This window comes from Cervus elaphus, chromosome 24 (genome assembly GCF_910594005.1).
Source record: "Cervus elaphus chromosome 24, mCerEla1.1, whole genome shotgun sequence".
NCBI classification, from domain to species: domain Eukaryota; kingdom Metazoa; phylum Chordata; class Mammalia; order Artiodactyla; family Cervidae; genus Cervus; species Cervus elaphus.
The window spans coordinates 64,936,991-64,963,786 of record NC_057838.1 but is presented as its reverse complement, the minus strand read 5'-3'; the positions used below and the strand labels follow the sequence as shown (position 1 = coordinate 64,963,786).

The 26,796-nt window shown below is 45.5% G+C and overlaps 1 non-coding gene across 1 annotated transcript; it reads left to right on the top strand.

Annotated features, from left to right (window-relative positions):
• Positions 1-16,530: 16,530 nt before the first annotated feature.
• Positions 16,531-16,602, top strand: TRNAC-GCA. The gene has a single exon. It is a non-coding gene; the product is annotated as a tRNA-Cys (tRNA).
• The last annotated feature ends 10,194 nt before the right edge of the window (positions 16,603-26,796 follow it).

Genomic DNA, 26,796 nt, shown 5'->3' with positions numbered 1-26,796 from the left:
CCATTTTCAGTTTAGTCCATGTACTTCTTGTAGGAAAACTCTTTTCATGAAGTTAACTGAGTTGGTTTTTTGTCCTTGCTACCAAAAAATTGGTCTAGAACAACCCTCTTTCCCCTGTCCATGCAGTGAAGCCCCTCCCTCTCTTTAAAGTCTCTTTGAGCCTTTCCTCCTCCATGAAGTCTTCCAAGGTTTCTTGTCAGATGTCTCCATCTCTAAGCACCCAGAGCAGGATCTGAATCTCCCTTAAGCCTCTTCCCACTGTCTGCCTCATTCTGAGGGTGCTTGTGCACGTGCCTTACATCCCTGGCTAAACTGCATACGTGTGTAGAGTCAGGAAGCCCAGTGACCAGATACAGCATTAGGAACTGTTCAGTGTGAAAAATAATGAGACAAAATCTACACCTCTGACATCCTGGTGGCACCAAAGGTGTTCCTAGGGCATAGGAACCTGCATTATTCCATCTCGAGGGCACCCTTGCAAGACGCTGTATGCCTGTCACTGGGAGAGGGTTCTTTCTAGACTTTTCCCCGTCAAGCTCCTCCCACGAGAGGAAGTATTGGCAGAATGGTTGGTCAGAGCCTGAGAATCCATCGAGCAATGTTTTACTGGTGGGCAGACTCATGGGTGTTAGAGGTAAGGGCACGTTAATGAACTTCCTCTTGCCCTTCCCGTCTCCGAGTGATGAGTATGCCAAAGAAAACCCCGTTTTCTCAGGGCGGGTCCAGCCACCCTCTTTCACTTTCTGTTCCATGTAGTCCTCACACCTGGCAAGGTCTGCCTCTCTTTCTGGTCCACTTTCTCCACCTAAGGGTGGAGGCTGCAGATCCAGGTACCTGAGATTCGGGGGTTTGGAGTGGGAGGTGAGTGAGAACAAAGGGACCGCCTAGTGACCACAAACCTGAACTGCCTTCTCCAAACCAGCTTGTCCTTGAGGCTGGGAGTCCCATATGGACCACCGTGTAATCCATCTTCCAAGTCAGACATTTTGACAATGAAAGGGGAGGTTATTAATACTGACCCTGGGGAAAGTCACAAACAGGGCATTTCCAGGCAACTAGGGTCTCTGGTCCCCCTTGTTTTCAGGCTTTTGCTCCATATTCACGCAGCAGTACTTTGTTTTCCATTTGGTTCTCATTTCTGAGCTCCTTTGATGAGAAGTCCCAGAGGGAGAGGAGAGGAAAGTCAGGATCTGGAAACCAAAACCCAACCTTGAATACCTTACATGTAACAGACTCTTGATTAATCTGGGGGAAAGAATAATGAATGAAACTGAATTATTGCCTGATGACAATAAAACCAGAAGACAATATTGTGGCAATACCGGTACTTAAAAAATTGAAGCCATGTTTCTTTACTTCGTGGATCTGAGTTAGAACAGGCTTGGAGTCCCGGCTCATCTCTTACTGACTGTATCATTCTGAGCACTGGGCTTAAACTCAAGGCTATGTGTGATCTGAGTCTATGGAGACTTGGCACATGTAATTTAAACATCCTGTGGTGTGGATTAGGTAATTCCAGAGTTTTCCTCATTGTTTCTGGAAATTTCGATCCCTAATACTTTTTTTTAAAAGAAAAACATTTTTCTTTATGTTGCACTCTGTCCCCACGCTCCACATCTGTCTGTTGCCTCACATCAAACCCAGATGTGAACTTTAGCCTCATCGCTCTTTTCCACAGGAAACACAACCTTTCTCAACACCTCCTGAGTTTGGAAACTTCACGGGTTTGAGGGTTTATATGAAGGAGGCCTTCCTTGGTGGCTTGGTGGTAAAGAGCCAGTGTAGGTTCTTTCCCTGGGTCGGGAAGGTCCCCTGAAGAAGGAAATGGCAACCCACTCCAGTGTTCTTGCCTGAGAAATCCCATGGACAGAGGAGACTGGCAGGCTACAGTCTGTGGGGTCATGAAGAGTCGGATACAACTGAAGCGACTCAACAACAGAGGAGCTCATCATACAACCATCTGCCGTCTGGGTGGTTCCAGATCCTCTTCTCCTTTCCACTTGGTTGTCATTCAGAGTTCCCCTCTCCTCTCCCCACTTCCCCTTCGATCCCACAGACATTTGGAGAATACACTCTGATCTATGACTTTCCTCACTAGAGCCATACTTCCCTACCCTGGCCCCAACTCACTGCTCTGTTTTAAAGCCTTCTCCTGAATTCTGGTGAAGAAAATGCTCTCCATTTCATTTCTTAAGAAAAAAATGTCTAGAATGATCTGGACTTGCAGCACTGTAGCCATTCTTTGGGCTGTAGAGGTTCTTTCTGAAGCCTCTTTGAACGCTTTAGCATGTGGGCATTGTGTGTGGGCATGTGCACCTTTCTCTGCTGCTGCTGCTTCTCTCTTATCAGATTTCCCCAAATATCTTTGACCTCTGCAATTGCAACCAATGCTTTGGAACTTGATGTGTCATTTCACTGCACAACTTTAGAGTCTCTATTTGTATGATACAGGTGCAAGGTTGAACTGTCTCTTAAGCTTCACAGCAATGATCAGAGCTGTCTTTGGGTTCACATAAAGAAAGAGGATGAAGTGGTTGGATGACATCACTGACTCAATGGACATGAATTTGAGCAAGCTCTGGGAGCTAGTGAAGGACAGGGAAGCCTGGCATGCTGCAGTCCACACGGTCGCAGAGAGTCAGATATGACCAAATGACTGAACAACAACAACAAAGAATTAAAAAGGAAAAATGAGATTGAGTATCCTTAACCCCCTTTCCCAAAGGCTACAAGGCACAGACAGGTAGAAGGAATGAAAGTGGAAGAAAGTTAAGTGTTATGTCAGTATATTTCCAAACACAAGTAATAGAAATACCAACTGGAAATGAATTCAGTTATAAAAATACCCAGGGGCTTCCCTGATGGCTCAGCGGTAAAGGACTCTGAGATGCAATTGATGTAGGAGATGCGGATTCGATCCCTGGGTGGGGGATGACCCCCTGGAGAAAGAAATGGCAACTCCAGTACTCTTGCCTGAGAAATCCCATGGACAGAGGAGCCTGGCAGGCTACAATCCATAGGGTTGCACAGAGTTAGACATGACTGAGTGACTGAGCACACATGGATGTATAAAAATACCCAAGCTTGGGTGTCTCCAAGGTTGATAACTCTGCAGCTCAATAACGTTATCAAAACCTCGGGTTCTTCTCATCCTCAGCTCCTCTTAGTCCCAGGCTGGTGGCCTCAGTTCCAAGCATCATCAGCAGACCCAGCAACGTCCAGTGAGAAAAGGTCAGCATCACCCCTGTGTGTCTCTTTTCCTCAAAGAAATAGTTCCCCAGGGCCCCTCACTAATATCTCATTAGACAGAATTGTCTTATCATATGTTCCTGCCTAAAGGAATCACAGGCAAGGCAATAGTACCACTGACTTTGGCTTAGACTAATTAGGACACACTCCTGGGAATAAGGATGGACTCAACCCTCACAAATCATGTAACTGCCACGAGGAGGGTGGATACCAGGATAAACCTGGGTTTGTTGGGTGAGCGTCTGGGTTCACAGCCATGTGTCTGCCACATGAATTAATTGATCTTCCAGTCGTGGAGGACAGAGGGGAAGGAGGGCACAGCCAAAGAAGGATGGCACTTCCCTGCTGGGGGAGGAAAGAGACGGTGGGTTAGAGTCCTCGGCTGGGATGATGGACTGCTGTCAATGGGGACATTTCTGTGGTTTCCTATAAAACCTCAGGGCAGATAGCGGCTGTGGAAGGTATTGTCTGAGTGCCCCTGAGAATAAATTCTGTTGAATATGCTGCTCCTCAAGGGAGCCTCAGATGAGATCTCATTTGCAGGCTGTGATCACACTCGTTTCTGCCGCAACACTTGTACTCCAATTCCTTGTCCATTGACTTCCTCTCACACTGGGCATGTCTCTCCTTGTCTCAGAATCTCCAGCTTTTCTTTTCTCTCTCTCTTTTGTTGTTGTTCAGTCACTCAGCTGTGTCCGACTCTTTTTGACCCCATGGACTGCAGCACACCAGGCTTCCTTGTCCTTCACCATCTCCCAGAGTTTGTTCAAACTCATGTCCATTGAGTCGATGATGCCATCCAACCATCTCATTCTCTCTTGCCGTTTTCTCCTCCTGCCCTCAATCTTTCCCAGCAACAGGGGCTTTTCCAGTGAGTCGGCTTTTTGCATCAGATAGCCAAAGTATTGGAGCTTCAGCTTCAGCATCAGGCCTTCCAATGAATATTCAGGGTTGATCTCCTTTAGGATAGACTGGTTTGATTTCCTTACTGTCCAAGGGACTCTCAAGAGTCTTCTCCGGCACCACAGTTTGAAAGCATCAATTTTTTTTTTTTTTTAACTACATCTTTAATTTTCACAAAGTCTCAAGAAATAGTTTCCTCGTCTTTAGTGTTTTGTCTGGACACTCCAAGTAGGGAAACGGATGGAGATTTCAGCTCAGATTCTGTTCTGCACAGTTCTAAAAATGTTCAGTCCAACCACAACACTTTCAGACCTCCAGGGCCTGCATGGAAATACCTTTCTACTAATGGATTCAACTAATCCTGTATAGATCTTGTCTCTGATAAGAGACAGCTCTTAGCCAGCTTCCAATCTACAGTATAAAGTCATCTCTGTTGGTGTGGTGTGACTTAAACGCATTTTTAAATCAAGTGAGTGTGAAGTGAAAGTCACTCCATCGTGTCTGACTCTTGCGACCCCATGGACTAGCCTGCCAGGCTGCTCTGTCCATGGGATTCTCCAGGCAAGAATACTGGAGTGGGTTGCCATTTCCTTCTCCAGGGGATCTTCCCAACCCAGGAATAGAACCTGAGTCTCCTGCATTGCAGGCAGATTCTTTACTGACTGAGCTATGAGGGAAGCCCTCTTTTTAAATCAAAGTGTCTTGCAAAGAACTCTGCTGTTATATGTTCCCATGATGGCACTGGTGTCTGCTCACGTCTCGAATGAAACTTGCAGTGAGGCTCCCACCACATCCACCGGGAGAGATTCTCGTAACTGAAACAGGTTTATTGCCAGTAGCTTTTGTGTCTCCATTCCTTCACTCCCATTTCACTAAAACTCAGTTTAAATAGTCCTCTTCTTAATTTCTGGCTCTTCAAAGATCTGATGTACACTGTGGAGAGGAGGGCATTGGTTGAGATGATTCCAGTTAAGAGAGCGGTTTTTCTGGGCTGCTTGGGGCCTCGATGTATAAACACTCTTCTGCCCCCACCCAGCATCTCTTTGGATACATAAGAGCTTTTGATCTGTATTGAGAGGAGGAAGCATGAGGTTTATTTGGGGGATGGGCTGGAGGAGACAGAAGGACTCCAGGAGGAATGTTATGTAACCTGTTCTTTGAACCAGTATTCTTGCCTGGAGAATTCGCTGGACAGAGGAGCCTGGTGGACTACAGCCCATGGGGTCTCAAAGAGTCGGACATGACTGAGCACACACACGCTCGCAAGCAGAGAAGGGGATGTGGGACTATAGCTGCTCAAGTGAGAGCTTTTAAGACCCTGGATACAAGCACAACTGCCTGAGGGTTCAGGGAAGACAACGGGAAGCTGGCTGTGGGGAAGATTGGTCACCTTGTCTCTGTCCCAGAGCCACTGAAGGCAAACCCCTGGTCTGCATCTTAGTGTTTGACATTGATGGCCATTAGATGGCCTTGTGGGCAGCGATTCCTGACCAGGAAGAGTGGGAGCTAGGGTAGAAAGTGGGGCCGTGGTGGATAGAAATTGAAGTAGTATTAGCAAGACTGAGACGACACCCCTCTGGGACTCCTAGAAGGAGCAGGCTGGACCACGGTGTTGCTGATAACCAGCGGTTAGGCTGCTGGAGCTTGGTCCCTCACCATCTGGCTGTAATAACTTAGGTTAGCATCATTTTGAAGTCATAGTCTCATAAAGATTCTGGAAATTTAATTTAATGAAAAGTCCAGGAAAGACAGGCAAGCATTTCTTTCCTCAAATGATTTGCGGTGACGTCACTGTCCTGCCACTTCGTTTCCTGTCTAATCCGAACTTGGCCAGAACCACTGTTCCAGCTATCGAGTGCTGTGTAACAAATCACCACACAACCTAGTGCCTTAGGAGAGTAAATCATTTTGTAACCTGCCATGATTTCTGTAGGTGAAGAGCTTGGGAAAGGTTCATCTGGGCCGTTGCAGCTTGCGTCTCCTATGTGGTTGTGGTCAGATAGTGGCCAGAGCTCGGAGAGCCGGGCGGAAGCAGCAGGTGGCTGGCCAGGCACCTCCATCTCTTGATGGGCTGTTGGGGCCTCTGTGTGGCCTCTCCATGTGGCCTAGTTTAGGCTTTCTCACAGCATGGAGGCCTCAAGAAGCTGAAATGCTTCAGGAGGGCTGAGGGCTTCACAAGCGAGGCCTGGAGATGAATGTGAATTTCTATGGTGGAGCCTCCCAAGTGTCATATAGCAGTCACTTCAAGGGTTCACTGCTAATTCAGTCTCTAAAACTCACTTCACATCAAGGGCAAAGGGAATTAGACCCACTGTTTTGTTTTGTTTTAACTTTTTATTACATATTAGAGTATAGCCGATTAACAATTTCAGGTGTCCAGCAGAGGGACTCAGCCATACATATACATGGATCCGTTCTCCCCCAGACTCCCCTCCCATGCAGGCTGCCATAGAACATTGAGCAGAGTTCCCTGTGCTATAGGGTAGGTCCTTGTTATCCATTTTTAAAAAATAATTTTATTTATTTTTGACTGTGCAGGGTCTTCATTGCTGTGTGGGCTTTTCTTTAGTTGTGCACACACTTCTCATTCTGATGGCTTCTCTCGTTGCAGAGCAGGGACTCTAGGGTGTGTGGGCTCCAGCAGTTGTGGCTCCTGGGCTCTAGTTCAGTTCAGTTCAGTCGCTCAGTCATGTCCGACTCTTTGCGACCCCATGAATCTCAGCACGCCAGGCCTCCCTGTCCATCACCAACTCCCGGAGTTTACTCAAACTCATGTCCATCAAGTTGGCATTTCCATCCAGCCATCTCATCCTCTGTCATCCCCTTCTCCTCTTGCCCTCAATCCCTCCCAGCATCAGGGTCTTCTCCAATGAGTCAACTCTTCGCATGAGGTGGCCGCTGGGCTGGAAGAAGCACAAGCTGGAATCAAGATCGCCCGGAGAAATATCAATAACCTCAGATATGCAGATGACACCACCCTTACGGCAGAAAGTGAAGAGGAACTAAAAAGCCTCTTGATGAAAGTGAAAGAGGAGAGTGAAAAAGTTGGCTGAAAGCCCAACATTCAGGAAAATAAGATCATGGCATCTGGTCCCATCACTTCAAGGGAAATAGATGGGGAAACAGTATCAGACTTTTTTTGGGGGGTTCCAAAATTACTGCAGATTATAGCCATGAAATTAAAAGCTGCTTACTCCTTGGAAGGAAAGTTATGACCAACCTAGATAGCATATTAAAAAGCAGAGACATTACTTTGCCAACAACGGTCTGTCTAGTCAAGGCTATGGTTTTTCCAGTGGTCATGTATGGATGTGAGAGTTGGACTGTGAAGAAAGCTGAGCGCCAAAAAATTGATGCTTTTGAACTGTGGTGTTGGAGAAGACTCTTGAGAGTCCCTTGGACTGCAAGGAGATCCAACCAGTCCATCCTAAAGGAGATCAGTCCTGGGTGTTCACTGGAAGGACTGATGCTGAAGCTGAAACTCCAGTACTTTGGCCACCTGGGCTCTAGAGCATGGGCTAAACACTTGCAGCACACTGGCTTAGTTGCCCCAAGGCATGTGGGATCTTCCTGGCCCAGGGATCGAACCCATGTCTCTTGCATCGGCAGTCGGATTCTTAACCACTGAACCACCGGGGAAGCCCTGGGTGTGCGTGCATGTGTGTGCTCAGTCACTTCAGTCGTGTCCAACTCTTTGCGACCGCCAGGCTCCTCTGTCCATGGGATTCTCCAGGCAAGAATACTGAAGTGGGTGGCCATGCTCTCCTCCAGGGGATTTTTCGACCCAGGGATTGAACCTGGGTCTCCTGCACTGCAGGCGGATTCTCTAGCACTGAGCACCAGGAAAGCCCTGGTTATCCATTTTAAATTCAGCAGTGTGTATAAGATCCCAGACTCCCTACCTGTCCCTTCCCCCTAGCAACCATAAGTTCCTTCTCTAAGTCTGTGAGTCTGTTTCTGTCTTGTAAATAAGTTTGTTTGTATCATTTCTTTTTAGATTCCTCTCTTTCTGTTGGACCCCACTCCTTCATGGGGGAGTGGCAAGCTTCTGGAAGAGTATTGGGGGCAGAGAGGGAGGGCGACTTTGCTGCACTCATGTCTGGAAAATGCACCCACATCCACCCTCTCCACACTGGGTGAAATCATTCTTCCAAGTCTCCCTCCCTCCAGGCTGGCTTCCTTTACAACTGCCTTGATCTGGATCACCTTTCCACCACCTTTTCTACGTGCTTGAATCTCTGCTCTGTCTCCTCTTCTCCCAGCTCCTCAGTCATGTTGGTTCATCTCCTCCCAAGCCCTGCTTAACAGTCAGGGCCTTGGATAGAAACCTCTCCAGGTCTCCTGCTTTCCTGCTGAGGAATCTTTTCCTAAAAAGGCGCTGAACTAACAGTTCTTGTGAGCAGAGAAGAGTGTGGAAATCCATCAGATCACTGACTGCGGAAATCCATCAGAATGCTGACTGTGAGGCAGGGCGGCTGTGGGACAGCATGCTGACTGAGACATCCCTGTGTTCTTTGATCTAAGCTAGGCACACACCAGTGAGAGGTTTCATTATGGGGGGCTGGGCGGGCTGGAAGGATCCAGGGAGTGTAGGGCCCGGGGAGAATGCCAGGAAGATAAATGCACTTGGAGACCGGGAAAGGCTCTCAGGGAATATTTTCCAAGCTTGCAGGCATGGAAGGACACTCCCAAATCGCCAATACATGAATCATCACCAATGATCAGGCAACCCAGTTAAGGATAATGGCATACTCTAGGCCTAGAATCAAAGCCTTAAAATAATAATAATAATTATTTTATAATTGAGGATTTTTTTAATGTGGACAATTTTTAAAGTCCTTATTGAATTTGTTACAATATTGCTTCTGTTTTATGTCTTTTGGTTTCCTGGCCGCAAGGCACCCCCTGCACTGGAATGCAAAAATCTTAACCACTGGACTGCCAGGGAAGTCCCATTATTATTATTTTTATTTTTTATAATTTAAGAAATGTCTTCATTTTTGACTGTGCTTGGGTCTTTGTTGCTGCGGGGGCTTTTTCCTAGCTGTGATGAGCGGGGGCTCCTCTCTAGTTGTGGTGTGCAGTCTTCTCTTGTTGCAGAGCCTGGGCTCTGGGGCACCGACTCAATAGTTGTGGTGCATGGGCTTACTTGCGCCTTGGCACGTGGGATCTTTCCGAATCAGGAGGCAAACTCATGTCTCCTGCATTGGCAGGCAGATTCTTTACCACTGAGCCATCAGCAAAGCCCTATTTTTAAGTCAAGAGAAAAGAGAATCTATTTAGAAGCCTGGAGGATGATCTAAAAGAAGAGGTCAAGATGGGAACCCTCAGAGGCAGGACCACAGAAATACAGGGGTGTTCCTATGTGGCTGAGGAAGGGAGCCTCCTGGAGAAGCATGGAGCTCTGGCCACAAGAGACCTGATCATAGAATCAGCTAGGTCCCCGGCAGTCACACTTAACTGCTGCCCTCTCCTGCTGGGGGTATGTGTCCTTTTTCACATGTCCATGAAATAACCAGGTCTCCTCACCCCCACATACCTTTCCATTTCTTTGTGGTAATTCTAGCCAGAGAAAGCGGGACTCAGACCCAAGTGTGAATTCTGACTCTGTCACTATTAATCTGTGCAACTTTGGGCTAGTCACTTAACATCTCTGAATCTCTGCTCATGAAAACTGTAAAATGGGGGCTATTATCCCCTACCTTTGTGTTATAATAATGAGAGAACAGGAATCAAGTGTTTAGAATAGCCTTGGACCCAATTAGTGCTTAACTAAGTCTGTTTTCTTCCTTTCTCTCTTATTTATCCAAAGGGTGCCATGTTTCATTTTGTAACCAGTCTTAAACTTGTTTCTTTTGAGTGGTGTGCATTATTGCCAGAAGGAAAAAAAAAAAAAGATTTATTTTTAAAATAATTTTATTTATTTTTAATTGAAGGATAATTGCTTTGCAGAATTGTGTTGGTTTCTGCCAAACATCAACATGAATCAGTCATAGGTATACATGTGTCCCCTCCCTCTTGAGCCCCCCTCCCCAACCCACCCCCTAGGTTGTTATAGAGCCGGGGTTTGAGTTCCCTGAGGCATACAACCAATTCCCATGGCCTATCTGTTTTACATATGATAATGTAAGTTCCCATGTTGGTCTCTCCATATATCCTACCCTCTCCTCACAAACCCCCACAGCGCTCCCCCCCCTCATCGCCCCCACTTTGTCCATTAGTCTGTTCTCTATGTCTGTGTCTCCATAAAGCAGGGCATTTAAAATCGAAACATAGTTATCCTAAATGGCAGGGGGTTATCATTCTGGGGGATTCAGCAAAGGAAGAGTCTTTCCCTGGTTTCCTTTACATGTGTGAGCCTTGCAAATGAATTTTTCTGCAAGTGGATCTTCTCCTGGTGAGTTGACAATCCATCTCCTCTTTAGAAGCGAGAAGTGCAGATCTAGGCAATGAGATGCTACCGAGCTGGGGGTGCAGCCCACGCTACATCCTGGCCTTGGGCCTTGGATCTAGGATCCCCAGTTGCTCAGCCCTTCACCTGTCACCATCACAGGTTTGGGAAGGGCTTTTGCTGTGAGTCTGTGAGGCACAGAGGCCTTGTAAGGCAGATCCATGTGCCCCTTTGAAATCCGTTGTTGTTTAGTCACTAAGTCAGACTCGACTCTGTGTGACCCCATGGACTGTAGCCTGCCAGGCTCCTCTGTCTATGGGATTCTCCAGGCAAGAATACTGGAGTAGGTTGCCATTTCCTTCTCCGGGGGATCTCCCCGACCCAGGGATCGAACCCATGAATCCTGTGTCCCCTCCATTGGCAGGCAGGTTCTTTACCACTGAGCCACCAGGGAAGCCCCCATTCAAGTCCAGCCCCTCACAAACACACACCACCGCTCACCTATTCCCTCCCCCTGGGATAAAATGCCTTCCATTTCCTCTGAGAACTCCCCTCTCAAGCACTTTCTCCTTTGGGGCCACCTATCACCTGGGACCTGCCTCCACCGACTTGGGTGCCGAGGGCCCTCTCTGCCAGGCTCCTCCCAGACTCCTGATGCTCAATAGATATCTGTGGACCTGAATCAGACTGATGAAAGGCAAGACTTACAAGACTTCCCCAACCCTAATACTCCATGATTTCAAAAAGTGCTTCCCCGGGCTTCCCTGGTGGCTCAGGGGTAAAGAATCCACCTGCAGTGCAGAATGTGCACTGCAGTGGATCAATTCCTGATCTGGAAATTTCCCACATGCGGGGAAGCACCTAAGCCCCTCTGCCACAGCTGCTGAAGCCCGTGAGCCCTGGAGCCCGTGTTTTACAACAAGAGAAGCCCCAGCAGTGAGAAGCCCGAGCATCACAGTTAGAGAGGAGCCCCAGCTCTCTGCAACCAGAGAAAAGCCCACGCAGCAGTGAGGACCGAACACAGCCAAAAATAAATAAATAAGTATTTTAAATTACTTTTTAAAAATGTGCCTCCTCCGTTAACTTCATTTTCAAAATCTAATTAGGTGGAAAATACATGTTATGGAGTTGGAAATTTCATGTTACGACTCAGAGGTACATAAAAATATTGCTTACATTTTTTTCCCTCTAAATGATTCATCCTGCTTTGAATGTTCAGTGTCTTTTTACTTAAAATTGCCTTTAAAATGAACAGTCTCTGAAATAGGATAAGATTTCTTAACTATAATGCAAAGAAAACACTAACCATAAGGGGAAATTTTAATTAATTGGACTATGTTAAAATGAAGAACTTCAGATAAGCAAAAAAAAAAAAAAAAACACAAACACCCTTAAGAGTGTGAAAAAGAAGTTGCAGGCTTAGGGAAGACATTTGTAATAAATAAATTCAACAGAAGATTCAGAATATATGAAGAACTTCCTTGGATCGCTCTCAGAATGGCAGGTGGGGGAGCCAGAGGGAGGAGAGTGTTGGCTGTGAAGCTGGTTCTATCTTTGCGGAGAAAGCCAGGGAGCTGAGAGCAGCAGACACAAGGCACAGAGGGTTGTTCAGATCTCAGTTGTGTCTGACTCTTTGCAACCCCTTGGGCTGTAGCACGCCAGGCTTCCCTATCCTTCACTATCTCCAGACACAGAGGGAGATGCAGAGACGTGGGAGTGAACCTTGGCTCCCCTGAGGCTCTGCAGCAAGTCTCAGCTTCCTTTAGTTAGTTGGCCCTCTTTTGGCCCATGATGGTTTGAAATGGTTTTAGGTCTTCAACAATCAAAAAATTCCTGACTAATACATCTGTTAGGCTTCCCTGGCAGCTCCGCAGTAAAGAATCATCCGCCTGCAGTGCAGGAGACGTAGGTTCAGTCCCTTCATCGGGAAGATCCCACAAGCCATGGAGCACCTGAGGCCTGGCACCACAACTGCCGAGCCTGTGCTCTGGAGTCTGGGAGTCGCAGTTACTGAGCCCACACGCCACAATGAGAGAAGCCCATATGCCCTAGAGCCTGTGCTCCACAACAAGAGAAATCTCTATAATGAGAAGCGCGCATACCGCACTTTCCAGGTGGCGCAGTGGTAAAGAATTCACCCGCCAATGCAGGAACTGCAGGAGACGTGGGTTTGATCCCCGGGTGGGGAAGATCCCCCGGAGAAGGCAATGGCACCCCACTCCAGTATTCTTGCCTGGAGAATCTTCACGCTCTTAAGGGTGTTTTTTGCTGATCTGAAGTTCTTCATCTTAATACAGTCCAATTAATTAAAATTTCCCCTTATGGTTACTCCATGGGGTCACACAGAGTTGGACATGACTTAGTGACTTATCAACAATGCATCTATTAAAGTTTTTTTTCCCCAGAGAAGTGGAATCTCTAAAACATCCAAGGTTGCAGAGGAAGTAACAGAAGAGAAACCACTCACCCCTCCTGTGAGAATGGCAGAGGATGTCAGAGCCTCGATCTAAAGCTGGCATCATTTGTGGGGGGCTGTCATTGTGGGGACTTGGGGAACCTGGGATTTCATCTTCCTTCCAAGATGAATTCAAACTCCTGGCTTGAGGAAAACAGAAAAAAAAAAATTGTTTCACATTTTAAAAGACTGAGTCAAAGTTGCACAGGGTTGTCAAAAATCTGGGCTCAGTCTCCCCGTGAGCACCACCCTCCACTAAGATTCAGGCCTAGAACTCAGCTGGTGCTTGACGAATAGGTGTTTACGCAATGAACAGATCAGATGAATGTGACATAGTAACACCAGGAAATAGGCTCACTGACCCAGGACATGTCACCTGAGGTGCTGGTTTATCTTAGGGGCATGATGAAACATTTCTGGGAACCTCACAGGCTGACAAAAATGCAGACATTGTCAGGAAAGCAGATTAAGTTGTTTTGATTGCTGGCCAGACCTAGCAACATTTCTCTGTGGTTTCAGCTCTGGATTTTGATGACCTGTCTGAGTGTTTGTTTATAGAAGCACAGCCTTTCCAGGAGCAGTCAAAAGGGTCTTTTTGGGAAGCCTGTGTCAAGAAGCCACTGTGACATGACTATCACCACAGGCAGTAATGTATCTGTTTGAAAGATGCGACACTTAGGTGGAATAAGTGAGGTCTCTTTAATGATGAAGTTTAGGGAAATGGCAACCCACTCCAGTATTCTTGCCTAGAGAATCCCATGGACAGAGAAGCCTGGCAGGCTGCAGTCTGTGGGGTTGCAAAGAATCAGACATGATTGAGTGACTGAACACACACATGGAAACATGTGGAAATGGTTACAGAAAGCTGGAGGCAACCCAGCCTGCTTCCGGGGAGAGATCAGGCTTCCCACATTCCCCCAGTCCCCACAATGACAGTCCCCCACGAGTGATGCCAGCTTTAGATCGAGGCTCTGCCAGGGCACCGCCAGTTGCCCTCTGCCATTCTCCCAGGAGGGGTGAGTGGTTTCTCTTCTGTGACTTCCTCTGCAACCTTGGATGTTTTAGAGATTCTATCTACTTAACCTGCCTACTCACTGGGTGCAAGGGCTTTGATAGAATAACACATTCCTGAGTGTTCACTGAAAATAAATCATAGATGAAGTAAAAGCCTATTTTCCAGGAATATCCATTCCTGCCAAGGGCATTTGTCCTACTGGAAGGGGCTTGATCGTGAGGTATATTTCCAAATCAGAGTCCAGGTTGCTTTCACCAACATGTACTGTCATCAGTGCCTGCATGAGGACATCCTCGCCTGTCAATTCAGTCACTCAGTTATGTCCAGCTCTTTGCAACCCCATGGACTGCAGTATACCAGGCTTCCCTGTCCCTCACCAACTCCCAGAGCTTGCTCAAACTGATCAAACTCGCCAGCATTAGATGTTAAGGTTTTTTAAAAACGTCTTCCTCATTTGACAGTTATAAAGTAATATTTAGGGTTGGCTTTTGTTTGCATTTATCTCTATTTTTAAATAATGCAGTGGGATAATGCTTTAAATATCATCTAATAGATATTCCTTTCTCCATAACCCATTCCTCTCCACTCTCACAGCCTGTGCCAGTGAGCCTAGGCTAGGGACAGAGGAAAACTTCTCTGAGGAAGTGGAAAGTGGCTAGAGTCTGAGTCAAAGACATCATTTCTCCACCTTGAGTTTCGAGGTAGTCTTAAAATCTCATAGCAGGACAATGGTCTTTAAAGCCAGACGTTTTGAGAAGAAAGGGTTTTCTTAAACCTCCCAAGGCCGGAGTTTTCACACATCAAGAAATCAAAACTGCGAGAAGTTGAGTGATATTGAGTGAATCATAGGGGATGGCAGAATGCAGATATGACAAAAGAGAGGTTTCTATTCTACAAGGCATACAGTTATTTGGGGACTTGGGGAAAGACTCAAGAATCAGGGCAAGAAAAGGCAGGCAGGGATCAGGCTGTGAATGTTCTGATTCTTCCCTCCCTCTCATCGGGTTCAAACCCGAGATGTAAGGGAGGATAGAAACTCCCAAGGACTCCAAGAACACCAGGCTGGGGTCCCCACTTTCCTGGTGTCCCCTGAGGAGGCTTGACCTTTCTCATGGGACCATCGGGTCAGCCTGATACCGCATCCAACATGGTGACCAAGCCATGGAGTAGAGCTGACTGTGGCGGGGGCGGGGGGCGCTCAGGTGGGTTGAGATGGCAGCCCTGGTTCATAATGTCTGGTCCAGTACGAGATGCGGAGGCAGTCCAGAAGCTTCTGTATGCCACAGGAGGACCCAAATAGTAGCTGGGGTGCTGGCTGGTGCGTTCACTAGGGTGTCACCATGGCAAAAAGCAAAGTGACATTTAACAGAGAGCAACATGATGGATTTCTCAAACCACAGATCAGATGGCTTTCCCAGGCAGGCCCTGGGCAACCAGAAGCCTCAGTGAGAACCAGGTGACACGTAGATGGCAAGACACTCCTCCAGCCTTGAAGGCAGCATAGAATTGTGCCACAGACCTGACGACATGTCAGCTTCCCCTGAAACCAGCTGTTTTCTTAGAATGAAGAGGAAGAAGGAGAACCCTTGTAGTGATGGAGAGACCAAAGACAAAGTCATTGCCCAAAGGAGGTCATTTTAAGCCAGAAAAGTCTGAGATACTGTAACGGCATGAGCAAGAGGTTTTTGCCTACAGTGGAAACAGGAGCTTCGTGAGCTGCTGGGGATCTTACTGACAGTTGACAGTTGTGTTTTGCACATCTGAGTACCTGCCACCTTCATGACTTCTATAATAACATACTTTATTTTTTTTCAGTTGGTGGCAATATTATTTCATTTCAGAAAATATGGAGAGCAACAATATAAAAAAGAAAAATCATTCTTTTATCTCGCCAACCACAGATAACCATTGTGCTCTCTTGGTGTATTTCCCTCCAGTCTTTTTTCTATGTATACATGTTTGTGTGTGTGTGTGTGTGTGTGTTACTGTGATTGTGCTCTGGTGCATCTTGTTTGTTGACTAGAATCTCTAACGTCTGAGGCACTTTTGTTTGCAGAAAAGAATACCCACCACTTTGTGTACTTTATTTATTATCTTTAAATAATCAACAATTCTAAAAGTTCATAGCACTCATGATTGCCAGATTGAAAATTTAAGAAATCATCCAATCTAATTTCCCCAGATGCTTAGACATTGATGAAAGTGTGATAAATTAAACTTCCTGAAACATTTGATTACAAACCTCCAGTATTATCAGAGTCTCTCATGTGCTGTAAATGCCTTAAAATGCAGACAGAAGAGGCCCACAATGACAATGATTTCTAACCTGAGGAGCAGTTACAAAAGCACTCATCTCATCATCTCATCCTTACTCTTGTACGTATTTCTCTCTCCTTCCCTCAGTCCAGAGAGTTGGCTGCCTCTTCGCCGGCTGAGATGGGAGAAAGGGCTGTGGATCAGGGACTGCTCAGATTATCGGCTCTGGCGTCTCAGATATGATTTGGTTTTTTGTTTAGTTCCCTGGTGGCTCAGAGGTTAAAGCGTCTGCCTGCAATGCAGGAGACCCAGGTTCAATCCCTGGGTTGGGAAGATCCCCTGGAGAAGGAAATGGCAACCCACTCCAGTATTCTTGCCTGGAGAATCCCATGGACGGAGGAGTCTGGTTGGCTACAGTCCACGGGATCACAGAGTCGGACACGACTGAGCGACTTCACTTCTATCAGATGTGGGGGACTGACGTGGTTTAGATAAAACCCTGTCACACTGTAATTATAACTTCTTTTTCTCATTGATTATTTTGACCTATATTGTTGACACTTTTTTCCTCTTCACATCATTTCCTGAGCATTTCATGAATGATTAAATTTTCTTCAAAAACAACTTTTAATAGTTGTCTGACATTTACTGGGATGTACCATCATTTATTTAACTTGGTTACTTAACTGTTACTTAACTGTTGGGCATTTATGTAATGTTCAGTTTGTTTTCCATTAAACTCATCTCCATTTAAACAATGCATGCTCATGAATCTCAGCGTGGCTTTCTAGTTTCTTGGATTAAATTCGTAGAAGGGAACTTCCCATATCAATGGTTATGAAAATATTTAAGGCTTTAGATTCATAATGCAAAATTGCTTTCCAGAGTGGCTCTGTAAGCTTCATTTCTGGTGTGATCCCATGTAGGATAGGTGAAGACATTGCTACCTTCTTTTAAAGCCAGGGAAATCAAGACATGGCAGAACTAATTGTCTGAAGAGCGTGTCACTACTGGAGGTTCTGATGAAGGAAGGTCCAAGCCAGGTTTCCAAATACTTCCCGGGCTACTCACATTTGGGAACTGTACTTTTCAAACTAACAATCCAGGCTCAACCTGACAAGGCCAACTGTACTTAAGGGACAGTGGGAAAGAATATTTGGAATTAGGACTGTTGCAGAAAAGCTGGAACATACTATCATTAGCTATTCATCCCTGCATTGTCCATTATGGCAGCCATCAGCCACCTGTGGGTGTTGAGCTGATGTGACTAAGGAATGGAATTTTAAATTCTAATTCAATTAATTTGAATTTAAAAGCTGATACTTGAGAATTCCCTGGCAGTCCAGTGGTTAGGATTCTGTGCTTTCATTGCCAAGAACTTGGGTTCCATATCTGGTTGGGGACCTAGGATCCTGCAAGCCAAGCAGCAAGGTAAAGAAAAACAATAAAAGCTGATATTTGATTCAGTTATGGAAAAAACTTTTAAGTGTGATTGGAACAACCTGGATATGTGAATCTATTTTTGACTCTTAACTTTTATGAAACCTAACTAAATAGATCAATATTTCCAATGAAAATGTAGCACACAAACTGAGATGTGCTGTAAGTGTAAAATGCCCAGTGAATTTAAAAGACTTAGTATGAAAAAAGAACATAAGCTATTCCATTAGAGAATGTTTTATATTGATCACAGGTTGTAATGATAATATTTGGAATGTGTGCATGCTTAGTCACTCGGTTGTATCCAACTCTTTGTGACCCCATGGACTATAGCCCGCTAGACTCCTCTGTCCATGGAATTTTCCAGGCAAGAATACTGGAGTGGGTTGCCATTTCCTCCTCCAATATTTTGGATGTATGGAGTTAAATAAAATATGTCATTAAAGTTAATTTCACCTAGATCTCCTTTTTAAAAATAAAATTTTAATTTTAGAATACTTTCAGATTTACAGAAAAATTTCTAAGATAATATAGAGAAGTCTCATATGCCCCACATCCAATTTTCCAATTATTAACATCTTAATATTCAGCTCAGTCGTGTCAGACTCTTTGTGGCCCCATGAACTGCAGCACGCCAGGCCTCCTTGTCCATCACCAACTCCCGGAGTCCACCCAAACCCATGTCCCTTGAGTCGGTGATGCCATCCAACAATCTTATCCTCTGTCATCCACTTTTCCTCCTGCCCTCGATCTTTCCCAGCATCAGGGTCTTTTCCAATGAGTCAGCTCTTCGCATCAGGTAGTCAAAGTATTGGAGTTTCAGCTTCAACATCAGTCCTTCCAATGAACACCTGGGACTGATCTTTAGGATGAACTGGTTGGATCTCCTTGCAGTCCAAGGGACTCTCAAGAGTCTTCTCCAACACCACAATTCAAAAGCATCAATTCTTCGGTGCTCAGCTCTCTTTATGGTCCAACTCTCACATCCATACATGACCACTGGAAAAACCATAGCCTTAACTAAATAGACCTTTGTTGACAAAGGAATGTCTCTGCTTTTTAATATGCTGTCTAGGTTGGTCACAACTTTCCTTCCAAGGAGTAAGCGTCTTTTAATTTCATGGCTGCGATCACCATCTGCAGTGCTTTTGGAGCCCAGAAAAATAAAATCAGCCACTGTTTCCACTGTTTCCCCATCTATTTGCCATGAAATGATGGATCGGATGCCATGATCTTAGTTTTCTGAATGTTGAGCTTTCAGCCAACTTTTTCACTCTCCTCTTTCACTTTCATCAAGAGGCTCTTTAGTTCTTCTTCACTTTCGGCCATAAGGGTGGTGTCATCTGCATATCTGAGGTTATTGATATTTCTCCCAGCAATCTTGGTTCCAGCTTGTGCTTCCTCCAGCCCAGTGTTTTTCATGATGTACTCTGCATATAAGTTAAATAAGCAGGGTGACAATATACAGCCTTGACATACTCCTTTTTCTATTTGGAACCAGTCTATTGTTCCATATCCAGTTTTAACTGTTGCTTCCTGACCTGCATACAGATTTCTCAAGAGGCAGGTCAGGTGGTCTGGTATTTCCATCTCTTGAAGAATTTTCCACAGTTTATTGTGATCCACACAGTCAAAGGCTTTGGCATATTCAATAAAGCCGAAATAGATGTTTTTCTGGAACTCTCTTGCTTTTTTGATGATCCAGCAGATGTTGGCAATTTGATCTCTGGTCCCTCTGCCTTTTCTAAAATCAGCTTGAACATCTGGAAGTTCACAGTTCACGTATTGCTAAAGCCTGGCTTGGAGAATTTTGAGCATTACTTTACTAGCGTGTGAGATGAGTGCAATTGTGTGGTAGTTTGAGCATTCTTTGGCATTGCCTTTCTTTGGGATTGGGATGAAAACTGACATTTTCCAGTCCTGTGGCCACTGCTGAGTTTTCCAAATTTGCTGGCATCTTAATATTAGTAGAATATAATTACCAACGAGGACCTACTGTATAGCACAAGGACCTATACTAGATATTTTGTAATAATCTATAAGGGAAAAGAATCTGAAAAAGAATATACATATATATAATTGAATCTCTCTGCTGTATACCTGAAGCTAACATGATATTGTAAATCAACTCTACTTCAATAAAAAGTTTTTCAAAATAAAAATGTATTCATAGGATATATTTTTTACAATTAATGAGCCAGTATTGATATATTATTATTATCTGAATTTTATTCAGATTTCCCTAGTTTTTATCTAATGTTTTCTTTTCTGTTCCAGGATCCCTATAGGTCACCATGTCACACCACATCTCCCTAGACTCCTCCTGGCTATGACCATTTATCACACTGACCTTGGTTTTGATGATCTTGACGGTTTTTGAGGACTACCGGTGAGGTGTGTTGTAGAATGCTCCTCAATTAGAATTAGAATTTTCTGATGTTTTCTCATAATTAGACTGGGGTTATAGGTTTTGGGAAGAAAGACCCTAAAGGTAAGATGCCCTTGTCATCACAGCATGTCAAGGGTATCTACTGTCAACATGACTATCCCTGTTGATGTAAACCTCAGTCAACTCGCCGAGGTGGCCTCTGCCATGGTTCTCCACTGTAAAGTGACTCTCAGCCCACACTTATGAGTGAAAGTTGTATTTCACCCCCTTGCGAGTGGAGACCTACATAGATTATTTGGAATGCTTCTGCAAAGGAGATTTGTTTCTTCTCTCCATTTATTTATTTATTCAGTCACTTATTTATATCAGTATGGAGTCTTAGATACTTATTTTTTAATAAATTTATTTATTTTAAATATTTATGTTTTTACTTGGTTGCACCAGGGTCATGCAGGATATTTTAGTTGTGACATTTGAAGTCTTGGTTGCAGCATGTGGGATCCAGTTCCCTGACTAGGGATCGAACCCAGGCCCCCTGCACTGGAAGCATAGAATCTTAACACTGGACCACCAGGAAAGTCCCTTTAATTTATTTTTTATTGGAGTATAATTGCTTTTGCAATGTTGTGTTAATTTCTTCCAAGTAGCTGGGTCAGAACTATTGACCAGTTACTTGCAGAATCTAGGGTGTCTGCAGAGCCAGCCTTGGCCTCCTAGAAAGGGCGCCACCTGGTGGCGAGCACTCTAGGGATGAGCGTGCATTCTATCTCATACTAGTGTGTGTGGAGGTGGGGACTAACCGGAGGTGAAGGCGTGGAGACTGGCCTCTTGCTGCCTCAGACTTACCTGGCAAGTCACTGCCTGGGATACAGTTGCTGGAGAGATGTGATTGAGAGCTTCCTGGGGCAGTGGAGCCAGATGCTGGAATTCAAGTCCCAGCTTCAACGGGGAGAACTTAGGCAAGGAATGCGATCTCTCCAAGCCTCAGTTTCTTATCTGTAAAAGGGAGATCAAAGGACCTGTCTCCCTGAGTTCCTCCTAAAGTTTAGATTAGATTAGGCATGATCTGAGTTTGGGTTGTCCAAAAGCAGATCCTAAAATTCAGATGTAAGTAATTTATTTGGAGGTGATCTCAGGAAATACCACCTGGGGAGGACATGAGACAGGTGAGGCAAAGAAAACAGCAAGAGTGACTTATCCAGAAAGTGTGCTGCCCCCAGGGGCACCTAGTACTTAACCCGTCTCAGCATTACCCTGGCCTGAGGGCATAGAGCCAGGTATTTCCACAGATTCCCAGCAGTTGCTGACGGGGGCTCCTCTTGGAGTGCCTTAATTCCTCAACATTGCTGGCCTATTCAATACAAGCACATAGTGGGGTGCAGCAACCAGTGTCTTAAGAGCTCAAAATGACAGTATTTGGAAGCTGGGCCAACATGCATCAAAATAGGGGTTTCCCCAGTGGCTCAGCAGTAAAGAATCTGCCTGCAGTGAAGGAGATGCTGAAGACAAGGGTTCAATCCCTGGGTCAGGAAGATCCCCTGGAGGAGGGAATGGCAACCCACTCCAGTATTCTTGCCTGGAGAATCCCATGGACAGAGGAGCTTGGCAGGCTACAGTCCATGGGATCGCTGAGAGTCCAACACAACTGTGCGACTTTCACTTCATTTTCGTGGGGAGCACAGGTGTCAACAACGCTACCAGCAGTGGCTTGCTGTCCCCCACATTATAGATAAGGAAGCTGGGGCTCACGGAGTGTCAGAGCCTCGTCTGGTTCTGGGGCAGACGACATCCATGTCAATGTCCCGTGGGTAGGTACGCCTGATCCTGCCAGGGCCCGGATTGTAAAGAATGTTCATCCTGTGCCTGAATAAAAATGTTCTCTCTCTCTATTTCTGAGCCCAATCATGACTGCCCACAAGTGTGTTTCCTTCTGTAAAATGTCAAGGCTGAATCTTTTGTGTTCTGCCCTGGGTCTGCACCCAGTAATGAACTCCATTCAAGCCCCACGGCTACCTGCAGTCCCTGAGACTCATTGATAGTCTTGGAATATTAACACAAGGAATAATTCTCAATGGTTGGAGACAGCATGGGAATGGTTTCATCTTACTTTTCCTGCACCACTTAGACCTGAGAGAGAAGAGGGATTTGGTGGAAACAGGAAAAGGCTGTGGGCCCACTCTTTCCCTCTCTTCCAGTTGTGTCCACGTGGGACATTGGAGCCTGCCTGCCCACGGAGCCTCCCTTCTGTCCACCAGGAACCCAGGATCTCATTACTGGCCTCATAGCCGGAAATAGCAGGTCTGCTCAGCTCTCCTTTGTAAGTGTCGGTCACATCTGTTAGCGCTGGTGACAAGGCTCATTCAGGACCAGCAGGAGAGCTCCTGGGAGTGGGCTGGGCAGGGCTGCCGTAGAGAACATCAGGGCTTCGGGGCAAGGAACCGTTTCCGGTTCAAGCCACTGAATGGAGGATAAAACCCATCTTTTGTGGTCAGCTCTTGGCTGGAGCCAGGATTATGATTATTTTCTTAAAATATGTTATTCTTCAATTATGCTTATTAAAGAAATTTTTATTGTGGTAAAATGTATGTAACCTAAAACTTGCCATTTTAACTCTTTTTATTTTTTAAATTTGAATTTTATTTATTTATGGCTGGGCTGGATCTCTGTTGCTGCAAGTGGGCTTTCTTTAGCTGCAGCGAGCAGGGGCTGCTCTCTAGCTGTGGAGCTCGGGCTCCAGGCATTGCAGCCCATGGGCTCGGTAGTTGGGGTGCATGGGCTTAGGTTCCTCGTGGCATGTGGAATCTTCCTGGACCAGGAATTGAACCCACGCCCCTGCATTGGCAGGTGGATTCTTATCCACTGGACCAGCAGGGAAGTCCCTATTTTAACTATTTTTAGATGTGTGATTCAGTGGCATTAATTACATTCACAATGTTTTGAAACTATCCTCACTGTTTTACCCTTTCTCCATTAAGCAAAAACTCACCATTCTTTCCTCCTCCCAGCCCCTGCGACCACCATTCTACTTTCTGTCTCTGTGATTTTGACTACTCTAGGGACCTCATAATACTAGTGGATACTTGTCCTTTAGTGACTGGCTTGTTTCACTTAGCATAATGTCTTCAAAGTTCATCCATGCTGTGGCTTGTGTCAGAATCTCTCTCCTTTTTACATCAGAATAATACTCCATTGTATATATAGGCCCCATTTTGTTGTCCCCTCTTTTTATAATGTTATCCCTTCATCAGTAATACGCCATTGTATCTATCAGTTCAGTTCAGTTCAGTCCAGTCGCTCAGTCATGTCCAACTCTTTGTGACCCCATGAATCGCAACATGCCAGGCCTCCCTGTCCATCACCAACTCCCAGAGTCTACCCAAACCCATGTCCATCAGGTCGGTGATGCTATCCAGCCATCTCATCCTCTGTTGTCTCCTTCTTCTCCTGCCCTCAATCCCTCCCAGCATCAAGGTCTTTTCCAATGAGTCAACTCTTCAGATGAGGTGGCCAAAGTATTGGAGTTTCAGCTGCAGCATCAGTCCTTCCAGTGAATACCGAGGACTGATCTTCTTCAGGATGGACTGGTTGGATCCCCTTGCAGTCCAAGGGACTCTCAAGAGTCTTCTCCAACACCACAGTTGAAAAGCATTAATTATTCAGTGCTCAGCTTTCTTCACCGTCCAACTCTCACATCCATACATGACCACTGGAAAAACCATGGCCTTGACTAGACAGACCTTTGTTGGCAAAGTAATGTCTCTGCTTTTAAATATGCTATCTAGGTTGGTCATAACTTTCCTTCCAAGGAGTAAGCGTCTTTTAATTTCATGGCTGCAATCACCATCTGCAGTGATTTTGGAACCCCAAAAAATAAAGTCTGACACAGTTTCCACTGTTTCCCCATCTATTTGCCATGAAGTGATGGGACCGGATGCCATGATCTAGTGAACTTCCAGATGTTCAAGCTGGTTTTAGAAAAGGCAGAGGAACCAGAGATCAAATTGCCAACATCTGCTGGATCATCGAAAAAGCAAGAGAGTTCCAGAAAAACATCTATTTCTGCTTTATTGGCTATGCCAAAGCCTTTGACTGTGTGGATCACAATAAACTGTGGGAAATTCTGAAAGAGATGGGAATACCAGATCATCTGACCTGTCTCTTGAGAAATGCAGGTCAGGAAGCAACAGTTAGAACTGGACATGGAACAACACATTGGTTTCAAATAGGGAAAGGAGTACGTAAAGGCTCCCATTGTCAGCCTGCTTATTTAGCTTATATGCAGAGTACATCATGAAAATGTTGGGCTGGAAGAAGCACAAGCTGGAACCAAGATTGCCAGGAGAAATATCAATAACCTCAGATATGCAGATGACACCACCCTTATGGCAGAGAGTGAAGAGGAACTAAAAAGCCTCTTGATGAAAGTGAAGGAGGAGAGTGATAAAGTTGGCTGAAAGCTCAACATTCAGAAAACTAAGATCATGGCATTGTGTGTATAGACCACATCATATTATCTCTTGATGAAGGCAAGTCTTTCTTTTACATCTCTACCTGATCGTGCACTTAAAAAGAGAAAGAATGCTTTTAAAAGGAACAAAGAAGGCACCCAGCACATATGACCCTCTCACAGCGCTGGCCAGACTTGCCCAGCCACCAGCGACACCAATGGTGATCAAGACTCTTCAGTGATGCTTCTGAGAACAGAAACTAATAGTAAGAACAACATACACATTTCAGTCAATTACCCATAAGCATGGATTTAATATTTTGGTCTTTGGAAGTGATTAGGCTGGACTTCGTGTTCTATGAGGGAGGAAGGTCCTGGCCCGTTTGATCACTCCGTACCCAGGGCTCATCGTGACCTGCCTAGCATGCAGTAGTACTAAACGAATTTTCTGAACATGGAATGAGATAGCTGATCTGCAGGGCTGGAGTGGATTGCTGCCCTGGAATGATAACACTGCTGGGACCATTCATTGAGCACCTACATATGCCTGGTGCTGCATGTTCACTCTTCCTCCCATCAGCCCTCCAAGGGTAGGCATCATCATGCCCATTTTACAGCTGAGGAAGCTGAGGCTAAGTATGTAACCAAGGGAGTACAAGGCAGGGCCATGTCCCAGTTAGAATCAGTGTTCCTGGACAGGTGTGGAGAGGAAGTAGGCATTTTGCTTGGTTATTTTAAAATTAATTAAAATTTTTAATTTTTAAAAAATTAATTAATTTGCTTACGAGGGTCCTAGTTGCCACCCGTGGGGTCCTTGATCTTCATTGTGATATGCAGGATCTTCTGGTTGTGCATCATGTGGAATCTAGTTCCCTGACCAGGGATCAAACCCAGGCACCCTGTGTTTGGAGCACAGAGCCCCCAGCCACTGGACCACCGAGGACATCCCTAGGTTATCTTTTATAATCTGTACAACAATACCTATGGAAAGGTACTGTTACCACTGCCATTTTACAGAGGAGAAAGCTGAGACCTGGAAAGCAGCTAGCAAGTGCTGGGGCCCATATAGGAACCTGACCAGTCTGGCCTGACTGCCCACTGCCTCTGCCCCACCAGACTGGCTCCATTTCTCACTCCATTCTGCTGGAGTCACCCCCGCAAGCTGAAATGTCAGGCATTGCTGGGGCTTTGGCTTCCCTCTGAATGCAACTGGTAGGCTGAAGTGAGCCTGAAGGAATTTTGCCATCTCATCTGGCTAATTAAGTGTGATTTGGGGGCTCCTGAATGAGGCGGATGTGAGTCATAATCAACACAGGCTCATTTGAACTTAATAACCCCGCTAGTCACAGATCTATGTTTAGAAGGGATTAGGGAGCTGCATGGGCCAGGGCTGGGACATTCCTGGAGGACCCCATGTCTGTTCGCTGCCTTCCACACAGGACAAGTGCTTGTCATCAGGAGAGAACTATTTGTTGCTCAGTTTATATAACTAAATTTTATTAAAAAAACAAACAAACAAACCATGGTGTGCCAGATAAATTCTGCATGGATTCTTTTTAACATTTATTTATTTATTTAGCTGCATTGGGTCTTAGTTGCAGGACATGGGGTGTTTGTTGCACCACGGGGGATCTTTCGTTGTGGTTCAGGAACTCTCCGGTTGTAGCACTGTGGGCTTAGTTGCCCCACTGCACGTGGGATCTTAGTTCCCTGACCAGGGATGGAACCTTTGTCCCCTGCATTGCAAGGCGGATTCTTTTGTTGCTGTTGTTATATTTTATTGTTTACATTTATTGATTTTTAATTGGAGGACAGTTGCTTTATAAATGTTGTGTTGGTTTCTGTGGTACAACGTGAATCGGCCATAGGTATACACATGTGTCCTCCCTCTGGAGCCTCCCTCCCACCTCCCACGCCATCCCACCCCTCTAGATTGTCACAGAGCATGAGGCTGAGCTCACAAGGTGAATTCTTAGCCACAGGACCAGCAGGGAAGTTCCAGCATGAATTTCTAAAATAAAACATAATACTTTTAAAAATTGACCCTTGCAAGAGGCAGCATTAGATAATAACCTCAGCATCTCCAAGGTGGAGGGGTGTTCTCCACTGTGACCAGCAGGCTTTTGCAGAGGAGTCTGAGAAGTCATTTACTGCCTCATTATCCCATCAGGCCAGTGTGTCTGGCTGCCAGCTGCTGCCGCTCCAGGCTCTAGTCTGATGCTCAGGGTCAGGCACACCTGGTGCCTATCCT